The sequence below is a fragment of the Haliaeetus albicilla genome, chromosome W (genome assembly GCF_947461875.1).
Source record: "Haliaeetus albicilla chromosome W, bHalAlb1.1, whole genome shotgun sequence".
Lineage (NCBI taxonomy): Eukaryota > Metazoa > Chordata > Aves > Accipitriformes > Accipitridae > Haliaeetus > Haliaeetus albicilla.
Window position 1 is genome coordinate 25,107,358 of NC_091515.1, and position 19,453 is coordinate 25,126,810.

Consider the following 19,453-nt stretch of genomic DNA (forward strand, 5'->3'; position numbering starts at 1 on the left):
TAAAAAGTAAGAAATCATTATTGTTTTACAGCTTTGTGAAAGAATTAGCTCACATCATATTTGACAGAAACCCACAAAGGCAAAGGATGAAAAGGCTACATCACATTGTGCTGTTCCACGCACTCACATGGTTTGCCACATCAGCATCAGTGGAACTGACACTTTCCTCACTTCAGTCATGCATATCCTGCAACCTTAACTTCCCTCTCCAAGAGAAAGCAATTTTCCTACCTCTTCACTCGTTATTTCAGAGGACATCTGCATGCAGCCCTTGACCTGAATGGTCTCTCCCAGCATAAGCTAAACAACAACTAGTCATGTACAGGAGAAAATAGGCTTGTAATGGAGTAAATCAGAACAGTGAAATGGAGACATTTACAGCTGCAGTAAGCAGATTCTGATGTACATTCCTTTAATTGGAGAAGCAGTGACATTGTATTAATGGCGATGGTCCTTCATTTCTGGATGATGAAAATTGTGCACAACAAGAACATCCAATTTCTTATTTTATGAAATTTTGCTTTTGCTTGTATTTAATGTCTCATTTTGTCAATGTTTATCTACCCTTACTTATCATGGACTACAGAGCTACCAGAATGACTACCCCTGCCTAGCTGCCCCCTCTTTCTACAGTACAAGAATCTGAAAATATTCCATTTCATTTGGTGGCATTATATAGATCCGAAAGTGGTTTATTACATCAAAATGTCATATGATTTAAGAGAAGTTGTGAATGAGAGAAAATAACCTGCAATATATGTAATACATTCTCTGCATGCTTCTCAAACACAGCATATGTATAAACTACACAGGTACAAGTCTCTCTGTAAAACTGACATTTTAATATTTTGTGCTACCTGTGATCAAATCTTAGATTTTTATAATTTTTATTCTATGTAGAAGAAATGTATACTTATTCATGCATATTCAAGTACTATGTCTTGAGTATTTGCATAGCCTAAATGGCCTTAACATCTGAGCATCTTGCAATTTTTAATAGCAATCCTGAGACTGTAAGGCTGAGATAGAGGATTTTCATAATCTGTAGTTTTCATGTAGGAGAATGGATTCTTCTCCAGGTCAAAATAACTTACATTGTTGTCAACAAGAAAATTGACCTCTCCAGGCTAACATGTTAGTTTAGATGAGAGAATTTTGGTTTCACAGACAGAAAGAAGTAATGGAGCATGGCATGTATGAATAGTTCTGAAGACCGTACCAAGGCTACCGTGGTGGGTTGACCCTGGCTGGATGCCAGGTGCCCACCAAAGCTGCTCTATCACTCCCCCTCCTCAGCTGGACAAGGGAGAGAAAATATAACAAAAGGCTCGTGGGTCAAGATAAGGACAGGGAGAGATCACTAAACCAATTACCGTCACGGGCAAAACAGACTCAACTTAGGGAAATTAGTTTAATTTATTACCAATCAAATCAAAGTAGGGTAATGAGAAATAAAAACTAAATATCATGGGTTGAGATAAGAACGGTTTAATAGAACAGAAAGGAAGAAAATAATAATGATAATAATAACTATATTAAAGGACAATAATATTAATAAAATTATCATTATCATTATTAGTTTCTTCTTTTCTGTTCTATTAAACTGTTCTTATGTCAACCCAAGAGTTTTACTTCTTTTCTCGATTTTCTCCTCCCTCCCATTGGGTGGGGAGGGAGTCAGTGAGCGGCTGCGTGGTGCTTAGTTGCTGGCTGGGGTTAAACCACGACAGAGCCGCTTCAGAAGTTGTTGGTACAGAAGCATATCTCCTCTTGGCACCACGACTGCCCGTGCTACACTCGATGTTCAAAGGAAACATCCCCTCTACACATCATGCAACCAGCACTACATGGAGTAAGTGGATAGCATTGATCACGCAACGGGCTCGACTGGGGAAATCCAACCACCCAGGAATCCTGGAAGAGATCATGGACTGGCCAGAAGGCAGAGAATTTGGAGCATCACCTGAGGAGGTGGCTCGTGCCCAAGAGGCACCACCATATAATGAGTTATCAGAAGACAAAAGGTGTTATGCTTTGTTTACTGATGGATCCTGTCATGTGGTAGGGAACCATCGGAAGTGGAAAGCTGCTGTGTGGAGTCCCACACAACAAGTTGTTGAGGCCACTGAAGGAGAAGGCGAGTCAAGTCAGTTTGCAGAAGTGAAAGCCATCCAACTAGCCCTAGACATTGCTGAACGAGAAAAGTAGCTGGTACTCTACCTCTATACCGACTCCTGGATGGTGGCTAATGCCCTATGGGGGTGGCTACAGCAGTGGAAGAAGACCAATTGGCAACGCAGGGGTAAACCCATCTGGGCAGCAGCATTGTGGCAGGACATTGCTGCCCGTGTAGAACACATGACTCTAAAGGTACGTCATGTAGATGATCACATGTCCAAAAGCCGTGCCACTGAAGTAAATCAAAAAAATGAACAGGTATGATAGCATATGCCCATACATTCTGTATGGTATGTCTAAATATTTTGATGGTTTTCATATTTTGTACCAGCCGTGGAAACTGGTTTGCTGCTAGGTGACTGTAAAAGTGAGATTTGGTGAATAATTATTAGAAATCTTATACTAACACTATGATTGAAACAATAGACAAAAGTGTAGCCAAGCAATTAACTAGTAGAGGTAGTTCCTCATAAGTTTTGCAGTTCTTGGCTCTTATGACTGGATGTTCCTGTACGCTAGATGAGAACAGTGTTGAAACTGACCACATGTGATTGAAACTGCGTTAAGCTTCAAGATCAAAGAACAAGGACAAGAACAAAGACTTCAAGGACAGCCAACAGAATCTCAAAGGGGTCGGTGGTTGTAAAAGCAGACCTTCGATTCAAATGAATTCTTCATTGCGCATGATCGGATGTAGGCAGTACTATAATAATCAGTTACAATAATTTTTATGTATATGTATACTAACTTGATTAATATGTAATTGTTACTCCGTATAACCTGTTTGTGCTGAAGCTGTGGAATGCACGCTAGGTGGAATTATCCCCCGTGCATCCAGCATGGCAATAATGAATGCCTACTTTCTAAAACTCCAAGACGAGTCTTAGAGAGTTTCTTCAACCAGCTTTTAGGCATCAGGTACACAAGGCTGCCAAAATAGAAGTAGCCCAGGTGGACCTGGACTGGGAGCGTAAGGGTGAGCTATTTGTAGCTCGATGGGCCCACAAAACATTGGGACATCTAGGGAGAGATGCAACATATAGGTGGGCTCGTGATCGAGGGGTGGACCTGACCATGGAGGCCATCACACAGGTCACTCATGAATGTGAAACATGTGCTGCAATCAAGCGAGCCACCAGAGTAAAGTCTCCCTGGAACAGAGGGCGGTGGCTGGGTTTTCAATATGGCGAGGCCTGGCAAATTGACTACATTGGACCACTGCCACGAACACGCCAAGGCAAGCGCTACATACTCACCATGGTGGAAGCAACTACTGATTGGCTAGAAACATATCCTGTAAACCATGCCACTGCCCAAAACACCATCTTAGGCCTCGAAAGGCAGGGCTCATAGAAAGGGCTTTAAACTAGGTTCGAAGGGGGTAAGGGATAAAACTAGGTGCACCAGAAATGAGCCTGGGGGCAGCATGCCAATGTTAGGGGTGCATTCGATAACCCAGCCAAATGCATCTATGCCAATGCACACAACATGGGCAATAAACAGGAGGAGCTGGAAGCCATTGCGCAGCAGGATAGATATGACTTAGTCGCCATCACGGAAACATGGTGGGACGACTCCCATGACTGGAGTGCTGCAATGGATGGCTACAAGCTCTTCAGAAGGGATAGGCAAGGTAGAAGAGGTGGTGGGGTGGCTCTCTATGTTAGGGAATGTTTTGACTGTACAGAGCTACACAATTCTGATGACAAGGTGGAGTGCTTATGGGTGAGGATGAGAGGGAAAGCCAATAAGACAGATATTGTGCTGGGAGTCTGTTATAAACCACCCAACCAGGTTGAAGAGACGGATGAATCATTCTACAAGCGGCTGGCAGTAGTCTCAGAATCGTGTGCCCTTGTCCTTGTGGGGGACTTGAACTTTCCAGACGTCTGCTGGAAATACAACACAGCAGTGAGTAAACAATCTAGGAGGTTCCTGGAGTGTGTGGAAGATAACTTCCTGACACAGCTGGTGGGTGAGCCAACCAGGGGAGGAGCCTTGCTAGATCTGTTGTTTACGAACAGGGAAGGACTGGTGGGAGGTGTGATGGTCGGAGGCCGTCTTGGGCTTAGCGACCATGAAATGATAGAATTTTCGATTCTTGGTGAGGTAAGGAAGGGGGTTAGCAAAACCACCACTATGGACTTCCGGAGGGCAAACTTTGGCGTCTTCAAGGCACTGGTTGAGAGAGTCCCTTGGGAGATGGTCCTGAAGGGCAAAGGGGTCCAGGAGGGATGGACATTCTTTAAGAAGGAAATCTTAATGGCTCAGGACCAGGCTATTCCCATGTGCCGCAAGTCAAACCGCTGAGGAAAACGACCGGCCTGGCTGAATGGGGAGCTTTTGCTAGGAGTCAAGGAAAAAAGGAGAGTTTATCATCTCTGGAAGAAAGGGTAGGCAACTTGGGAGGAGTACAGGGATCTTGTTAGATCACACAGAGAGAAAATTCGAAAGGCAAAAGCTCAGCTGGAACTAAATCTGGCCACTATTGTAAGGGACAACAAAAAATGTTTTTACAAATATGTTAACAGTAAAAAGAATCCCAAGGAGAATATCTTTCCTTTAATGGATACAGAAGGGAACGTAGCCACCAGAGATGAGGAAAAGGCCGAGGTACTTAATGCCTTCTTTGCCTCAGTCTTTAATAGTGAGTCCAGTCATCCTCAGGGTACTCCACCCCCTGAGCTGGAAGGTGAGGATGAAGAGCATAACATACCCCCCTTAATCCAGGAGGAAGTAGTTAGTGACCTACTACGCCATCTGGACACTCAGAAATCTATGGGACCTGATGGGATCCATCAAAGAGTACTGAGGGAACTGGCGGAGGTCCTTGCCAAGCCACTCTCTATCATCTATCAGCGATCCTGGTCAACAGGGGAGGTCCCAGAGGACTGGAGGCTTGCCAATGTGACTCCCATTTATAAGAAGGGTCGGAGGGAGGATCTGGGGAACTATAGGCCTGTCAGCCTGACCTCGGTACTGGGGAAGATTATGGAACGGTTTGTCTTGAGAGCACTCACATGGCAAGTCCAGGACAACCAGGGGATCAGGCCCAGCCAGCATGGGTTTATGAAAGGCAGGTCCTGCTTGACCAACCTGATCTCCTTCTATGACCAGGTGACCCACCTAGTGGATGAGGGGAAGGCTGTGGATGTTATCTACCTCGACTTCAGCAAGGCCTTTGACACTGTCTCTCATGGTATACTCCTTGAGACACTGGCATCTTGTGGCCTGGATAAGTGCACTCTTCACTGGGTGAAAAACTGGCTGGATGGCCGAGCCCAGAGGGTAGTGGTGAATGGGGTGAAATCCAGTTGGCGGCGGGTCACAAGTGGTGTTCCCCAGGGCTCGGTGTTGGGCCCTGTTCTGTTTAATATCTTTACTGATGATTTGGATGAGGGGATTGAGTGCACCCTCAGCAAGTTTGCAGACGACACCAAGTTGGGAGGCAGGGTCGATCTGCTTGAGGGTAGGGAGGCTCTACAACTTTATCGCTCTCTACAACTACATGAAAGGGGATTGTAGTGAGGTGGGTGTTGGTCTCTTCTGTCAGGTGGCTGGAGATAGGACAAGAGGAAATGGCCTCAAGTTGAGGCAAGGGAGAGTTAGGTTAGATATTAGGAAAAATTTTTTTACTGAGAGGGTTGTCAAACATTGGAATGGGCTGCCCAGGGAAGTGGTTGAGTCACCATCCCTGGAGATATTCAAAAAGCGAGTGGACAGGGTACTTCAGGACCTGGTTTAGTGGGCGTGGTTAATGGTTGGATGAGGAGATTGAAATAGACGGACGCCTGTAATCTTGAAAGCAGACCCTTTATTGCTAAAACACACACATACTTATAGTCACATATTCTGCAAAGTCACTGTACACGCGCACAAGCATAGAATATGATTGGTTATATCGACACCGTACACGCGCATAAACATAAGATATAATTGGTTATACTAACTCTGTACACGCGCATAAACATAGGACATAATTGGTTATACCAACTAAAACATGCGAAACTTGTCTCAGTCTAATTGGTCAAGATAAACTGCCGAATTGAGGTTCTTTGTGCCAAGTTCCCTTTATCGTGGAATGCGCACCTGTGTTCTTCTAATTGGCATCTTTCTTTTTTTGTCTTCTTGTTTATTCTGTTCAAGGCCTTCTAAAAGCGTCTGGAATGCTCTTGCGACCGTTAGCTAAATATGTGTCCACAATTCCCCCTTTTTTGTTTTTGGTCAATTAACACAGCCTTACTTGATCTATCAATTAATTTTTAAACACATTGCAACCTACAAGGCACACAAAATACAAAAAAAAACCCACTACAAGATAAATCAAAACTATCTTAACTAATGATTTAAGAGCATCTCTATTTTGTAAGGTTGTGTGTCTAATACTATCTACATCTAACAGTAAATCAGATAATACTACACCAATCGGTATTCAGGGACCCCAGAATCTGTGATTCCTGGGGTGGCAATGAGGGTGAATGCCCGATCCGTGGAAACCAGGCATTCCCATCCATTGAGTCCATGACCTGCTGCACAGGGGTCTCCATCAATAAGTTCTTAAACTTTGTTGATGCCAGTGGAACCCCCTATTAAACCTGTGAAAAAGGGATTGCTTGGTGTTGCTGTACTGAGGTATAAGCAATTTTGTCCGGTCATGTCAGCCAGGGTCATCCAGATGTTTTCTTTGGTTTGCGGCGGTATCCATGACTACGTCCATCCGAGGACTGTGAGGAAGATGGACCATCCGTACATTCTTGTGCTGTCTTGCCCCGCGAACTTAGCCCAGCAATCAGTAGGTGCCAGCTTTATGTGGGCGTCCCCATGGAGGCAACAATGGCCTTGCCGTACACCAGCCTGATGCTCTTCGGAAAATCCCGGTATTTATACATTTGCAGAGGAACAGATTTCAGCACACATGGCCAGCGGGTGCCAAAATCCACCTCGGTTGCAACATGGGGAGCCTATGAGGCATGCGCTCACTGGCCAGGCACGCTGCATGAGTCATAGCCATCCTGTCTATTGGTTCATGGGCTTTGTGATGCAGTTGCAATGCACAGAGAATCTTGACCTGTTATGTTGGCCAAGGTGACCTACACGTTAGGTTTTGGCTGAGGTGGTATTCATATTGCCACACCATCTAGGATGCTCCAGATGATGATGGTCGTACAAATTGAGCGGGAGTCCGTCGTGGGCCTGTATCTGTGGAAACACAAGCATAACCTTGCCCCCAGGTTATTAATGGAAATGGACCTTCCCATTGCCCTGTTTCTAGATTCTTAACTAAAACCATGACCTTACCCCTAATTTTGGCTTTAGCTAACTTTTCTTGTGGAGAGAGATTCCCTACTCCCTGTCCTGGTTTCAGCTGGGATAGATTTAACAGTCTTCCTAGTAGCTGGTACAGTGCTATGTTTTGAGTTCAGTATGTGAAGAATGTTGATAACACTGATGTTTTCAGTTGTTGCTCAGTAGTGTTTAGACTATAGTCAAGGATTTTTCAGCTTCTCATGCCCAGCCGGGGCACCTGACCCAAACTGGCCAACAGGGTATTCCATACCATGTGACGTCCCATCTAGTTTAGGAACTGGGAAGTGGGGGCGGGGAATCGCGGCTCGGGGACTGGCTGGGTGTTGGTCGGCAGGTGGTGAGCAATTGCCCTGCGCATCATTTGTACATTCCAATCCTTTTATTACTACTGTTGTCATTTTATTAGTGTTATCATTATTAGTTTCTTCTTTTCTGTTCTATTAAACCGTTCTTATCTCAATCCAGGAGTTTTACTTCTTTTTTTCCCGATTTTCTCCCCCATCCCACTGGATGGGGGGGGAGTGAGTGAGCGGCTGCGTGGTGCTTAGTTGCTGGCTGGGGTTAAACCACGACATCCCCCTTTTTGTGTTTCGTCAATTAACACCTGCTGTATTGCCATTTTCAAAGATCTATGAACACAATTAATTAAACACAGTAAAAGCAACATTATACCTAATAAAATACACAAGAATAAAAGACTGTTCAGGTAATGCCAATGACACACAAAAAGAGGTTTGATTAATGGTTTTAGCTAGTGACACCCAAACATTCTTACTATTCCACGGCGTTAAACGATGTGGATCAATCACCGGTGTCACTGTCATGCTGCTTACTACAGTCAGTGTGTTCCATATCAATCTCAGCAGAAGGTTTCAAATTTATGGGTAAATCAGGAACGTATCTGCCAGACATGGATGATGTGATTTTTTTGTTCAATTGCTGCCAAGGCTTGCCCTCCCTTTGCACTTAGTTGTCTTGTAGAAGTTAAGCTATTGCTGCCCCGCAATAAATCCTGCAGCGGCTGTAAGTCTGTATTTGTAATACCACAATAAGGTCGAATCCACTGTAGGTCTCCGTTTAAACCCTTCTCCCTCTTTGGGCATTATTTCCCCTTTTTGTACACACAGGTCAATCAATTCCTGCATTTTATCCTTGGGGGATTTCTCTTCCGCCTTACCCACTACTTTAGCAAAAGAGTCCATACTTTCTACGATCGCATTTGCTGCTTTTTCATATGCTTTTTTCCTCAACGGTTGCCTACATTTACCCCCGTCTCTTTTTCGCATTTCCTCCAGCAATTCTAACATTTTCTCTTTTTGCTCTAGTATTATAGTAGCCAAATCCTCATTTGCATTATTTGAATCAGGGTATATGCTAGGTATAATTTGTTCGTGTTAGAACAGTGGTATCTGGGGGCTGTTTTCTCATAGGCGGATTTTTACTCGCTTCCTGATTCTGTAGGGTTTCCTTTAAGCGTACGGTTAGGGAGGCTTGGGAGCTGTCAGATGGCTGATTAATATCGGCAGCCCCAGGGAGCGGAGCAGAAGTCAAGGGCACAGGAGCAGGCAGACAAGCTCCAAAAAGTCTCTCTTGCTGCATTGTGTTTTTCTCCCCGCTTTTCCCCTTCACTTGCGGTTGGAGAGAGAGCAGCAAAAGCAGCCGCAGCTGCTTTACGATCTGCTTTCATTTCTTGCAGAGTTGTCTTAATCAATTTCCATAAAGTTGCAAGACCTTTAACTTCTTTAGACCCGTCACTAATTTCATCCCATAGGGAGGTTCCGATAGCTTCCCAGGTACTAAGCTCAAAAGCTGTACCCACACTAATTAAAAGGTTTCTGTCCTTGCTCCATTGTAGAAGCCGCTTTAAACAAGCTTTATCATATTTTTTTGCCTCTCTCAGAGAGTATATGTTGGGGGAGCTTAACTACCGCTTCTTCTCCTTTGGAAAGCGCAGACCCCATCTCCTCCCCCGACCGCTCACCTCCCTTACGAGCGAGTCCTTTTTAATATCTGTCTCTGTTTTTTCAACCAGCCTCATAAATGTTTTTACGGCTGCCTTTTCCTTCGCAGATGCTGCGATACCCATGCCGCTTTTTATCACGTAAGCTTACGATTCCTGCCTCCATTAATGACATCTCCCTCGGTGTTTAATTCCTCATCACTGTCCGAATTATTTACCACCTCGCCACACACACTTTTCTTTTTTTCCGGGGTATCTTCAATTGAAATTTTTGCAGCGGCAGCTACCTCCTTTTCTGCCTTAAGGGCTTTCAACATTTCCAGCACCAATCTCCACGTAGCGGAGATTTTCTGAGCCTTCACGTCCCCACACGATACAAAGTCCCAAATTACTTTTCCCATTTCTTCCCAATTTTTAACTTCAAAGACTTCTACATTCGAAGTGGGGGCACCATGGTCCTTAAGCCACTTCAGCATCATACGTAAAGTATTTGAATCATACTTAATCCCTCTCACGGAGAGGATATGCGAAAGCATTCGTACAATTGCCCCTTCTTCCACAGACATCTGGGCACCCATTTTAATCCTTCTAGCCGCTCACCTTACTTCCAAACGAGCAGGGTGATTGATCTCCCGGGAGAATTTTGTCCACTCAGTCCAGCTGGCTAGATGATTGTTCAGCTAGAGTCTCCTCCGGACGCACCTCCAGCAATTCCAGTGTTTTCTCGGACCGCAGTCACGTCGGGGTCACCATTTGAGGAGACTGAAGTAGACGGACGCCTGTAATCTTGAAAGCAGATGACAGACGACCCTTTATTGCTAAAACACACACATACTTATAGTCACATATTCTGCAAAGTCACTGTACACGCGCACAAGCATAAAATATGATTGGTTATATCGACACCGTACACGCGCATAAACATAAGATATAATTGGTTATACTAACTCTGTACACATGCATAAACATAGGACATAGTTGGTTATATCAACTAAAACATGCGAAACTTGTCTCAGTCTAATTGGTCAAGATAAACTGCCGAATTGAGGTTCTTTGTGCCAAGTTCCCTTTATCGTGGAATGCGCACCTGTGTTCTTCTAATTGGTATCTTTCTTTTTTTGTCTTCTTGTTTATTCTGTTCAAGGCCTTCTAAAAGTGTCTGGAATGCTCTTGCGACCGTTAGCTAAATATGTGTCCACAGTTGGACTCGATGATCTTGAAGGTCTTTTCCAACCTAAATGATTCTATGATTCTATGATTCTTTGATTATGGTGACTTGGTACCCAGAGAGAATTGAATCAGACAATGGGACTCATTTCCAAAATAACCTCATAAGCTCCTGGGCAAAGAAACACAGCATTGAGTGGGTGTACCACATCCCCTATCACCCACAAGCATCTGGAAAAATTGAGTGATTTAATGGACTGTTGAAGACTATGTTGAGAGCACTAGGCAATGGGACATGGAAGCATTGGGATACTAATTTAGCAGAAGCCACTTGGCTAGTTAACACCAGAGGATCTGCTAACCGTCCTGGTCCTGCCCAAACAAAACCCCTACATACTGTGGGAGGAGATAAGGTCCCCATAGTGCACAGGGGGGAAGTGGCTGGGGAAGGCAAGTGTGGATTGCTCCTCCCATGGGAAAAGGCAAACCCATTCGTGGGATTGTCTTTGCTCAGGGACCTGGGTGTACTTGGTGGGTAATGCGGAAGGATGGGGAGACCCAGTGTGTGCCTCAAGGGCATTTAACCTTGGGGGAAAAATAATCTGTGATGCGAGTTGTATGTTGTAGGAAGTAATGTAGCAGGAATGACCTGAACCGCAGAGGAGTGAACTTCGCAAGGAACCAGACAAGTGCAACAGTGACCCAAACCAAGCCGGTGTTGGTGCCCAATGATCGAACATACTGCTTCTCCTGTCCTGACCACTCATCTTGGCGGATGGGGCCCAAGTCATAACCTGTGTGTGAACATCTGGAGGAGTGGAAGAAGCCCATGGAATACCTATCTGTTAAAGGACAGGGGATAGTAGTTAATAAGAATGTATAAATCTGTATGTTGGGTATAAAGGTGGTTTAAGTATGTAGTTTTAGTTGTAAGTGTTGGTAAGAAGGGATTTCAGTAATGAGGATTAAATACAATGGCGTGGTTAGAAGATATATGTGTATTAAATTATGTGGGACCTGAGCATGATGCAAATGGTATGGAATAAGGGGTGGAGATTGTATTGGGTCTGGCTGAGATGGAGTTAATGCTCCCCATAGCAGCCCTCATAGCGCTGTGCTCTGCATCAGTAGCTAGAAAGGTGTTGAAAGCACACCAGTGTTTTGGCTACTGCTGAGCAGTGCTGGCACAGCATCAAGGCTGTCTCTCCAACATTTTTGCCCCCCCCACCCCCCTCACCGGCAGGCTGGGGCAGGGCAAGATCTTGGGAGGGGACATAACCAGGACAGCTGACCTAAACTAACCAAACAGATATTCCATACCATATGACGTCAGCTCAGATATAAAAGCTAAGTAAAGGGAGATGGAAGGGGGGCATTTTTGTCTTCCGGAGCAACCACTACACGTACTGAAGCCTTGCTTCCCAGGAAGTGGCCAGACATCGCCTGCTGATGGGAAGTAGAGAATAACATCATTTGTTTTTCTTTGCTTTTGCACGTGACCTTTGCTTTCACACGTGACCTTTGCTTTCACTTTATTAAACTGTCCTTGTCTTGACCCATGAGCCTTTTGTTATATTTTCTCTCCCCTGTCCAGCTGAGGAGGGGGAGTGATAGAGCAGCTTTGGTGGGCACCTGGCACCCAGCCAGGGTCAACCCACCATACATATACTGTCTAAGGTAACCTTATCTAATGCAGCTAATAAGCTGCCAAAGCTGTTGATAACAACTATTTAATGAATTCAGTGTTGAGATTTTAAATTTTCATTTTTCTCAACTAGCTTAGCACACCCCACTGGCTAATCTGAAGGTTGCATATGATTATGTACTGTAAAGAGTGATTTTAGAATTATGCTAAGTATATCGGCCACAAATCCAGAAGTTTCTCCTTCACTACCTGTAATATAAAACTTGCAATGTTTTGTCTTAAATGTAAATATATATAGTAGAAATTATTCTACTGAAATCAATGGAATTAATAGCCTCATTTCAATACAAGTGGCAGAATAATCTAATTCTGACACACATTTTCATTGTGTTGCTGAGACGTGTATTAGATTTTACGAAGTATAAAGTCAAATTCAAATGGATAGTTAATTCTATAAGCTAAATTCTCTATATAAACTATGAGGATGAAAATCATTGAGCTAGTACTCTTGCATGCAAATTGAATTCAATCTAGAGAGAATAGCACTACCAAAAATTATCTAGAGAAATATTACTGTCTTTGAGTTTCAGTCTTTACTAATAAGATTAAAAGCTTTTTCTTTTTTTTTTTTTTTACAGGAAATAATTTAAATGTCACTGAATTTTTTGAGTTATGGATAATGATAACATCTGCATGGTTCTGTTGCAGTAGCATCAATAGATCTTCCTTTTACGGTTGCCACATTGAAGTTTCCTGCTATAACAAAAAAGACTATAAATTTCACTCTTACTTGAGTAAAATTATGTCAAAATATGAAGAAATGCCCCTAAAATCTTTCTTCTGTCCTATTAGGTAAATCTCAAATCACAGCTCAGTGTGCGCCTTGTCCTCACATCAGTGATAGCAGATTATGTATGATTGTTATAGGAACAGTAAAGGGCTCACAGTACAGAGTTCACAGCCTTAAAGTAGCTTTTTGTATGTTCCACAAACTTTCTCTTCAACGTAATAAAACTGGATGTAGCTGAGGGCATTGGCTTGTGAATGAACACTGAAATGGACTGACCAGGGCTGTGTAGCTTTGTAGTCTCAGACTGAATAAATCATTCAGCTTTTCCTGGGCCTCTGTTGCAAAGCATTTCCTGGAAGATAAATGGTAGCTGATGTGCCAGTTGGCACTGAGTTTCTGAAATGAATAAAACACTACCTGGTATTCTTTAACATCTTCTAGTCTGTTTTATCAACTGCTAGCAAACTTTTCAAATTAGCATGTCACATTCTATAGACAGCTGAGAGACAAATTCTCTCAAACACAGCATATTAGGCTAAATAATGTAACATATTATTTGAAAAATCAATAGATCAAAGTGAGTAGTTTTGGTGTCTCATGGATCCAAACAAACAATACATTATAAATAAAATTCAGCACTAGAACTCTGTGAGAAAAGTCTACCACGTAACAGTAATTATTCACTTGCTTGCTTTGTCGTCTCTTGCCAGTATTTCCTGTTTGGAGATTATATCAATAAGAAATAATGCTGACGGTTGTTTTCAAACCCTTTTTGGCATAAGTGCTTTCTAAATCTTAAGCAAATCATAAAATTCACAGGAAATAAATGTCAGCACCTTTCTAAAATCTAAGTATAGAAAAAATGATTTATATACATATTATTTTCCAATAAAATGAGCACTCTTCTTACAGCAAGAGGTTTTCAATATTGATTGCATAATTACAAATAATATTTTTGAAACATAATAAAATTGTAGCATCATCTGCATTCCACCACAACTATTGGGACTAAAAGTTTTTCCTCTTCAGAAGGGACTGAATTCACCATCATAGCTGTTCACCAAAAAAAGTAAGACTTACTTTTTCCCAAATCAAATAGTCTCTTCCTCTCTCATTCCCCTAATGAAGGTTTTGTCCTCAGAACTACCTCATTGAAAGCGACTCCACCCTGCGATGAGATCTTCAATGAGGAAGTGATTTCTGTGAAGATCTTGCACTACTGTCAAGAAAGCTTTTTGGATTTCCTAGGCATGAAGTGAATTGACATTTTGATTAATGAGTTGAAAAAATCCACAGGCAAGCTAATAATAAAACAGTTGAGAATACAGAGATTAAATTAAGAGAAAGGCTTGAGCTTCCACCCTTTACCTTCTTCACTTCAATGGAAAATTGGCCAGGTCTTCTTGGAAGAATAATACTAGAAGGTCAGTGGATGAAATAAAGAGCTAATTCTGTGAATAATAAAAGAACACGGGGGCGGTTCTCCCTCAGGAATGACAGCCCTAATAACTGACTTCCAGCTTCCTTCTCTTTGGCTTAGCAAATCTTGAATTCCTTTCTTGGAAAACAGGTAGGTGTTTTAAAGTGTTGCTATCCTACTTTCCAGGCAGATAGAAGAACTTAATGGGTTAAAAACCTCCTCAGGCTGAGAAAATAATTTGACTGTTGACTCTCATATCTTGTGTTATTATAAAAAGTGACCATCACCACATTTGCTAGGCAGCCATGCTTAGAAAAAATATTGGTTGATGAAAACTGTTTGTTTTTAGGAATGAATATGATCTGTTGAAGCTTTTGATTTGAGAATAATTCTAGAGGAACTTTTAAAATCTGTTTGACATTACTGGATTTTCAGAATCTAGCATTATTAAGTGGTGTTTTTATCGACATTTCCACACCCCAAAATAAATAAATAAATAAATAATTGAGAAAGACTACTAAAATAAGTAAAGGTTTTTATTGTATTGTATAGCTATGTGTTTTGTCTGATATTGTAGCAAGATTGATTTTCACCGGGAATACAGCACACCTTTGAGGTGTTACTTAGGCTTCAACACTTTAAAATAGAACCTCAAGGGAAAATACAAGATAAAAGAGAGCCAAATTACAGAAGGGGAAAGATTTTCCAGAGCTGTTCCCGGTGTTGGATCTTTGCAGTCTACTAAAACAGCAAGACTTTGAATTTTTAATCTGATTAAGTTAAAATTATGAGACTAAAAAATAATCTTCAAACCTCTGAGGTAAAGCTCTTAAAGATTTTTTGTTTATTTGTTTCCTAGGTTGGCCTAGAATTGAAAATGGAAATTAAAAAATTAAATCGAGAAACTACTTTGGAACTATGTTTTGTTTTGTCTCTTTGTGAACTCAGGAAGCTCTGAAATTATTCTGTAATTCTAGTTCTAGCTCGTCACCAAAGCATTTTAGATAAGTCTAAATAAATGGTGCATAGTCATCTAGCTGAGCAAAGTAATATTGTTCTAAAAACATTTGTTTATGTTGAACAATAGCTTTACACCTATTTGAGCAATAATGAAATATGAGACTTGTAAGTAGTAATGTCTGAAATCAAATAAAACCAGTCTGATTAAAATCCAGACTAGGTATTTGGCTTTTGGTGTGGTCTTTATTACTGAGTATCAGCATAAACATGGGCAGATTTTAACTCAAAATCATTATTTTGTTGATAGTCAATATTGCATGCAATAAAAACAGTTTCATAATAATGATATCATTTAAACTACCGACTGTGAGTGGTAACTCAAAGTGCAATGTGAAGCATACCAAAGTCTTAGTAGAAAGAGGACAACAGAACTTCAAAGTATTTTTTTGAAGCAAAAACCAGTTTGTTTCAAGTTGAGTTTGAAATGAGAGAATATATAGAAAATCCAGCAGGAGGAAATGTCCTACTAAAATTTTGTTGTGAACTTTCACTTTACTCAGCTGTCATCCAGCCTTGTTTCATTTAGGAAGCAGTATATATCATGGAAAAGTTAGGGATAGTACCATATGCCATGCAATTAACTTTAGATTTATTTAATGAATACATTGAGTAGGGTAAAATAATTACAGATTATCTTAGGAGAAAGAAAAAATTATAAAGACAGGCTATGTTGCTGTTTTAAGTTGATAAGAATTAGCATGTTGAAAGAGAATTGCACATCCTTATTTGTAACTCCCCCTTACTTCCATACATTAGTGTGTAATTCAAGTCTTGGGCATTGCCAGCTCAGGATATAACCCTAAATTATGGTCTGGTTGTAGTATCTCTTGTTCATCTTGCAGTCCTTACTGAACAGAGTAAATTCAGTCAGTGGAGCTGCTCACATGATCTTATTCAAGGGATAACAAAATCCAGCTACATTTTTAGTATGACACATTTTTTCCATTCTTATCCATAATTCATTTGTGCAAGTGAGCTTTTTTACATTTTAATAAACAATACGAAAAAAAGAGCTATGCTCATGATATTTGCAGAACAAAGAAGCATTGAAATGTTTACAGTAGCCCTTTCTTGTGATACATTTAGACTAATTTCTCTGATTAAGGTGTTTATTCACCCAATAAACACTGATTATTTGATGTTACAGCAGTATTGTTCTTTTATTCCCTAGAAAAACTAAATACAAAGAAAAATATTTTATCAGGACAGTGTTTGAATCGGTGATTTTTTTTTTAATTGTTTGTGTACATTTCACCAAGTAAAATGGCAAGATCTGTAGCGCCCAGAAATTCTCTCTCATCTGAAAAGTGATATTCATGCAAAACGAGCAAGAAAAAAGAATGGCTATCATATTAGAGAGATAATCCTATGTGGAATCCAAATCATTGAATTATTTTTCCAACAGATGTTGCAAACAAATTTCAAAAAGCAACTTACTAACATTTTCAGTTGTAGTGGCTCAAAGCCTTCTTGTAGAAATTTTGACCACCATATCTAAGTTTTTATATATAATATTTGAGGGTCTTCTTTTAATTGTATTGTACCTAATGTACCATTTTCAACAAAACTACGTAAATCTAAAAAGAACAGAAACATCCTTAGGCAGTATGGATCAACAGGGTTATATATTAGGTGACGTACCAAGCACAGTTCTAGAGATCGATAAATAATGAATGCATAATACATCTGCTACCTCCCAGTGATTAGGGATGGGAATTGTCCCACTTATGAGCATTGACATGAAGCTATACTTTAAAACCAAACAATTTGAACTTAGTAATAGTAAACCCCCACTATTTTTATGTTTACTGTAATTGATTGGACTTGAAGATATGGGGATGGGAATTCTTTATGCCAAGATACATCAGTACAAATTAATCATTTCTGTCTGTTAAAATGACCAGAAAGACAAATAGCTAAAGGCAACTTGTCTACTGCCATCTGGTTACTGAAGATTGCCTGTGCAATTTTAGCACTGATATTTTGCACTCTGGCCCAGATCCTCGAATGCACTTCAACGTGTACTGAAATCATTGGGAGTTCAATACCTGAATGACTCTGGGATCATCAAAGCAGTTAGATCTGTTGAAACTGATGGCTCTTGTAATTGCTGGAAGCTGCTTGAACATCCACCTCTCTTTCGGGTTTCTCATAAATTATAGGTAGGTATTCGGAGTCATGAGTAGGATTGAGATTTTTACTAAGATGTGCTTGGCATTTACTTTGCCACAGTGGGAACTGAGTATCCAGATATAGAAGGGAAAAGTTGTAGTGATTTATAAATAAACAGAAATGCCCATGTTCAATGTGAACTTATTTTCTTATCATAGAGTTCCAAAAGCAGCCAGAATAACCTTTTCATTATGCTGTTGAAACTTAGATGTTCAGTAATCTTGAAATGCAATTTCTAGATGCTCAAAAATATTTCCCAGCATCAGGTAAATTCCCAGTGATAGCGCATAACATTGCATAAACAAGTCTGTCTCACATAGCTGATTATTTTAGCACAGGAATAATGCATCAATTGTTACTGTGGATAAACAAAATTCCATTTTGCTTTTGCTGTCAACTTTCTGAATACTAAACATACAGGATTTAGCTTAGCTGAAGTGATTCTTTGAGATACAGTGATAAAGGACTTCTACTGTGCAATACTTCAAATATCATGCTTCTTTCTTAATGTCCCTTTAATTTCCACCTTTGGCTTGACAAAGTTGCCTGATAATTTCAGTGTGGCTTTGGGTTAAGGTTTGAGGCTATTTAGGTATGTTTAGATAAGTTCTTTTTTGGGCTCAACTTTTTTTTTTTTTTTTTTTTTTTGTCCAGAAAATTGCAAACCCATTTTAGATTAAGAGTGTGCTGGTTTTGGCTGGGATAGAGTTAATTTTCTTCATAATAGCTTGTATGGGGCTATGTTTTGGATTTGTGCTGAAAACAGTATTGATAATACAGGGATGTTTTAGTTATTGCTGAGCAGCGCTTACCCGGAGTCAAGGCTTTTTCTGCTTCTCACCCCACCCCACCAGCGAGTAGGTTGGAGATGCACAAAAAGTTGGGAGGGGACACAGTTGGGACAGCTGACCCCATGTCACGACCCGGGCTGGACAGACCAGGGAGTTGTGTTGAGTTTGGAATTCCCTCGGGCTAAATTAAGGTGAAACTACACCAAATGATTAGTTAAACATTTTATTCATGGCAGAAGCAGCCTGAACTTGGGAGGCATAACAGTAGGTGGTATGGTTTCTCTCAACAGGAACTGGCATGAAACTACCTCAGTAAACCATGTAACCCATGGTAACCATATATGTTGATTCAGGGAAGAAAATAAGGAGACCCCTCCCGTTGAGTCACGAGGTTCAGAGCGGACCTCCTTACTTTCTAGACTCCTTCTCAGAGAAGGGCCTAGGGGCGGCTGGATCCACTCAGTCCCAGACTTGGTCAATAGTTTTATGTCTTAAAGGGATGAGGTGTAGGGATTATGATAAAGGAAAGAGAAAGAGAGAACAAGACAGAGAGAGGAAAAGAGAAAGATTTCACTAGTCCTTGGTCCAGCATTGGTCCAGTCAGCCTAGGGATCCAGTTCCAATGGGCATGCATGCATGAGGCTTCAGTTTGTGTCCTTTTATCATCTCCTTGCCCCTCCTTCAGGCAGGCACTCGAACTCATTAGGCTAATTAGGTGTCATGCACGGTTTGTGCTTTCAGAACCTTCAGGAAATGGGTTGGTGGGCTTGGGGAACATTTAGGGAGTAACTCCCCCTTCCCTGCAGACATGACCATTGCTTGATCTTTGGCCATGCATGGTGAGCTGCCCTGCTCAGCATATCAGAACATGGGGCTGCGAAACCTCCAGCATGCCCTCCTTGTCCTTGTCCATCCTGGTCCTGCCCAAACAAAACCCCTACAAACTGTGGGAGGAGATAAGGTCCCCATAGTGCACAGGGGGGAAGTGGCTGGGGAAGGCAAG